Here is a 6,249-nt window from a genome sequence, read left to right on the forward strand (position 1 = left end):
GAAAGATATCTGGAGTAATGAAAAGACTTACATTGAAAATACAAACTGGATTAGATGTACAGAAGGATCATACTAAAACTTACCAGAATAAGCATGGGAAGGCATCACAATAGCAGACCTAAGGATGACACTCACAAAGGCTCATAAGTGGAAATCCCCTGGTAATGATAAGGTGCAAAATTTCTCGTTTGCCTTGCTTCCATGCACATACGAAAAGTTAGTCCAGTTATTCAATGAAATTATGAGAGATCCTATGAAAACACCTGACTAGTTACCAAGAGGTATTACTAATGTACTCCCAAAGAATAATGAAACCAAATTTCCCCAAAACTATCAACCCATAATATGTCTGGCTACTATGTATTAAATTTTAAAATCCATCCTCGTGAAGAAAACATACGAATGTATGGAACAGAACGATATTTTCCCCACTGAACATAAAGGATGTCGATGAGGCTCATATGGATGCAAAGACCAACACTTAATCAATTGCATGATCCTTGAGAATTGTCATAACAAATGTAGAAAGCTCAGTTCTCCATGAATTGATTATAAAAAAGGCCTTCAACAGCACATCACATTCATGGATCTTGAAATCACTGGATATCTTCAAAATTTCTCCTGTGATTTCAAACTTCCTGAAGCACATGTCAATGTGGAATACAAATCTCCAATTATACTACTCTAAAGGAGTATTGACCACAAAAAACATTAATATCACCTGCAGCATTGTTATGGTCTAGTTACCTGTATATTTAATCAGGTTGAACATGAAGGAGTCATACCCTATGACTGGTGTAGCAACTGCTACAAAGGTAAAAGTGACCTTAGGTAGAAATAATTACAGAGGTATTAAATTGTTGGATCAGGCTGTGAAAATTACAGAGAGGGTCATAGCTCAACCAATTATGATGAAAGTTAGTCTTGATGAGATGCAGTTTGGTTTTGTGTCAGGGAGAAGCACCACTGATGTTATATTTCAGGTAAGACAGCTGCAGGAGAAGTACCTTGTAAAACATAAATCTCTGTACTTGGCTTTTGTTGACATGGATAAAGCCTTCAACAGGGTCCCCAACACCCTTATCTGGTGGTCAATAGTGATAGACAAAAGATTAGTGAGAGTTGTACAAGCCATGTACTGGGAGGCTGTCAGCAAGATGAGGGTTGGCAGTGAGTATAGTGATCAATTCTGGGTACAAGTAGGGGTTCACCAAGGATCAGTCCTCAGCCCCTTCTTGTTCATCATACTCCTCCAAGCAATAACAGAGGAATTTAAACAGGTTTCCCCTTGGAGTCCCTCTATACTGATGATCTTGCTCTCATAGCTGAATCACTTCCAGAACTAGAGAAGAAATTTCAGGTATGGAAGCAAGGTCTAGAATCAAAAGGCCTTAGAGTTAATCTAGCAAAAACCAAAGTCTTAATAAGTATGAAAGCAGACAAATCACAAATCCCTTCAGGTAGATTGTTCTGCTTGATTTGTAGAAAAGGCATAAGTATAAACTCCATAAGATGTACCTGGTGTAAGCTATGGACACACAAGAGGTGCAGCGATATCAGAGGAAGGTTACCTGGGAAAATAGTTTTGTGTGTAGAAGGTGCACAGGTACTGTAAACACTAAAAATGTACAGAAAATAGACTCCATCAAATCCCAGCATGGAAAGCTAGAAGTAGTTGATAACTTTTGTTATCTAGATGATCAAATCAGTAGCAGAGGGGAATGCTCTGAGAGCATTGTTGCTAGAATAAGAGTAGGCTGGGCAAAGTTTAGAGAGCTCCTACTTCTGTTGGTAACAAAGAGTCTTTCACTGCTGGGGACATGTGTGGGCTTCAATCAAATGAAGCTAGTGTGCTTTGCTGGCTGTGCAATGTCAGTGTGCATGTATGACAGAGTGTAAGCATCCTGAGAGAAAAGATGGTCATATGAGGCAACGGATGTGATGTGCAAGAGAGATGAATGTGCTGGTATGGGCAAAGACAGCTATGTAAAAAAAAGTGCTGATCTCTAATTGTGGAGGGAATCTGTGGAAGAGGTAGACCTAGGAAGACATGGGACAAGGTGGTGAAGCATGATCTGTGAATATTGGGTCTCACAGAAGCAATGACAAGTGAGAGACCTTTGGTGATATGCTGTGCTTGAGAAAATTCATAACATCAAGTGAAATCATAAATGTGGCCAATGCCAGTGTCACATAACTAGCACCCATGCCAGTAGTACATAAAAAGTATCCATTACACTCTTGGAGTGGTTGGCATTAGGAAGGGCATCCAATCATAGGAACCATGCTAACTCAGATTGGAACCTGGTGCAACTCTCGAGCTTACCAGTTTCAGTCAAACCATCTAACCTATGCCAGCATGGAAAACAGATGCTATATGAATAATAATAATAATAATAATAATAATAATAATAATAATAATAATAATGAAAATAATGTTCATGTTTGGGAATACCAACAACGTATGTATGATCAACTCACGGAACAGAGATTATGTGATCAAGCTAGAGCAATAAGAAAAAATTGCTGGTTCACAGAAGCAGAGCTCAAAGCTATCAAAGGACAGGTATTGGAAAACAACAGCAGGGGAAACAATGAAAATACAGTTCCTACTGATAAAAGTTATCTCATTGCAAAAAAACAGAGGTGAACTCTCTAATAAACCACAGGAAAGGAACAGTGATAGCTTGTTTGATGAGAGACATATAGATGGTTTATATATGAGAGACATAGAGAGACATATAGATGAAGAAGACAATAAAACAAATGATGAGAATAAAGGCAAGGCTACAGAAGAACAATAGTGACATTATTTGCAACCTTAAAAAACGTTGATCAGTGGAAAGTGTACCAAGAAACGAAAAATGTGAATGAAGTTCTGAAATACATCAGAACAAAAAACATAACATAAACAAATAATTTGATCAAGGCAGCAAGTATTGTTGTAGGAGAAAATGTGGGTGTTGATGTCAGAGAATGAAATATAATGAGAGAGACAAAAGAAAAGATCCATGGTAGAAAAGAAGAATACAGGCAGGGTTAGATACACTCTCAAAGGATACAGGGCACTGAACAGAAAGTATGATATTGAAAGAAAGGGGTTGAAAGTGGTAATGGAAGAACTGAAACAATGCCTCATTGCAAAGAAAGCAAAGATGGTAAGATATGACCAAAGAATGAAGGGTTACCAGCAGAATAGGATATTCAGAGTAGATCAGAAGAGATTCTATAAAGAAATAAATGGAGAGTGTACAGATGAAAAGTTGATACCAGATAACATTAAAAGTCAAAGGTTTTGGAGTGACATCTGGAGCAAAGGCAAGGAGCACAAGAAGGATGCTGAAACAAACAGTAGTCTGTCCAAAACAGGCAGAACTAGTCATTTCAGTTACGGAAGTGAAGGAAATTAGCAAAAAATGGGCAACTGGAAGGCCCCAGTACCAGATGAGGTTCAAGGCTACTGGATCAAAAGATTTAGTGAATGTCATGCATGAATAGCTGCACAACTCAATACTTTGTTAAATGCCGACCAAGCAACACCAGATTGGTTGACAATGGGTAGGACAGTGCTGTACTTGAAGGCCACTTATGTGGAAATTATTGACTGGAATAGTCACAGAGTCAATGTATGGACATCTGTTGCAAGCGTAAGTGCAGAGGTACCAAGGATCAACTCCTGGGAGACAAAACTGTACTTGGAGACTGCAAGAGGAGGAAAACTAACTTAGCCATGTCATGGGTCGATTATCATAAGGTGTATGATATGATCCCACATTCTTGGATTAAGGAATGTATGAACCTATTTGGTACTGCATTGAATGTTGAGCGACTGCTTGGAAAAAGTATGGTGAAGTGGAGGACGGAACTGACAGCATATGGAAGAAGTTTAGAGACAATAGAAATCAGGAGAGGCATTTTCCAAGGGAACTGCCTGTCCCCATTGATCTTTGTACTGTGCATGATACCACTAACACTGATTCCGAGGAAAGTAAAGGCTGAGTATGTATTCAAGAGCCACCAACAAAAAGTCAACCACTTGTTATTCATGGATGACATCAAACTTTATGGTAAAGATGAACCCCAAGTCAGTTCCCTCATTGATACGGTGTATACTTTCGGTGCTGATATCAGAATGGAGTTTGGACTGAAAAAGTGTGATGTGTTAGTCTTGAAGAGAGGCAAAATCAAATGTATGGATGGGCTACTGAAACTGTCAGGGGAGGTTATGAAGCAGATAGAAGACATGGGCTATAAGTACTTGAGGTTATTGGAAATGGATAAATTGATGGAGAAAGAAATGACAGAAAAATTTAAGGTGGAGTACTTGTGCAGACTGAAACTGATTTTTAGGTCAAAATTAAATGGACGGAGTAAGATTGGAGCTATCAACACTCCTTAGAATTTCACCTCTTAGATATGGAGCAGGGATAATCGCATGGACAGTAGAACTAAACAGCTTAGACAGAAAGGCAAGGAAGTTGCTGACTAGATATGAAATATTCCACTCAAAAAGTGACACAGACAGATTGTATGTACCAAGAAAAAGAGGGGGAAGAGGACTGATTGGATACGAACACAGCATTAGAGCAGAAGAAAACAACATAACGTGGTATGTAAAAAATGCCACAGAACCACTATTATTGGAAGTAAGAAGGTCGGGCTTGTGTAGGATGGAAGATTGTAAAAATAAAGCACTGTACAAGCACTTGAGAATGAATTAAACTGAAAATAGGTGGATAAAGAAAAGAATGCATGGACAATTTCATATGGATGTTGAAGATAAGACAGACAGAGAAAAAAGATGGCTGTGGATGACTAAAAGTGATTTAAAACTGGAAACAGAGGCTCTAATCTGTGCTGCCCAAGAGCAAGCACTAAGAACGAATTACATCAAATACAGAAACAGACAACACATCACAAACTGATAAGTGCAGAATTTGTGGGCAAAATGGTGAAACCATATGGCATATTACCAGTCAATATACACCGCTAGCCCAGAAAGAATATAAGAGACATCATGACAATATAGCAAGGATTGTTCATTGGACACTTTGCAACAAGTATGGACTTGACAGAGCAAAAAAGTGGTATGAACATAAACCGGAAGGCATCATTGAAAATGATAATGCAAAGATCCTATGAGATTTTATGATTCAGTGTGACCATGAGATAGAGAACAGGAAGCCAAACATAGTATTTATTGAGAAAGAAAGCAAACGATATAGATATAGCATGCCCAGCTGTCAACAAGGTATGCAATAAGGAAGAAAGAAATGTCAATAAATATGACAGGTTAGCTTGAGAAGTTAAGCTGTTGTGGACACTGAAAAAGGTAGTAGTAGTAGTAGCAATAATTGTCAGAGCCCTGGGAACAGTGAGTAAAAATCTTGAGAAGTACATGGAACAAATAGGGGCTGCAATAAGAGTAGAGCACTTGCAGAAAACAGCACTGCTTGGAACCACTTGAATACTCCGGATGGTGCTCGAAAAATAAGGGGTGTTACCTTAGTTCACTGGTAGTGAACAGTACATCTTCAGCGTTAGAAGCTGTGCAAACACAATAAATAATAATTATTATTTCAAATTTTTGTCATAAAGGCAGCTTGGGGAGGAGGTAGGGATGAGTTGATTACATACCCCCACCCTGTTCAACTGGTACTTATTTTATCAACCCCTGAAGGATGAAAGGCAAAGTTGACCTCAATGGAATTTGAACTTAGAACGTAGTGATGGGTGAAATACCGCTAAGCATTTAATCCAGATTGCTGTGGATTCTACTAGCTTGCTGCCTTAATAATAATAATAATAATCATAATAATAATAATAACAATAACAATAACAATAATTACTATTATTATTAATGGTTTCAAATTTTGGTACAGGGCCAGCAAATTAGGGGGAGGGGTCAAGTTGGTTACGTCAACCTCAGTACTTAGTCAGTACTTATTTTACTAACCTTAAAGGGATGAAAGGCAAACATGACCTTGGCAGAATTTGAAAATAATAATGATAATAACAACAACAACAACAACAACAACAACAACAACAACAAGAGAGTGAAAACCTCTCCCAAGACAACACTGTCCTCTCAATGATTAGCCAGAGATGATTTTTAAAATGAGAATGTCTGAAATAAACTCGACTGCTCTCACAAACAAGAATACAAAAAAATGAACCGACTACTCTCAAAAATTAAGTAAAAAACAGTAAAAAATAATCTAGAATCCTTGTCCAGTAACAGATCGATTC

This window comes from Octopus bimaculoides, chromosome 2 (genome assembly GCF_001194135.2).
Source record: "Octopus bimaculoides isolate UCB-OBI-ISO-001 chromosome 2, ASM119413v2, whole genome shotgun sequence".
In the NCBI taxonomy this organism is placed as follows: domain Eukaryota; kingdom Metazoa; phylum Mollusca; class Cephalopoda; order Octopoda; family Octopodidae; genus Octopus; species Octopus bimaculoides.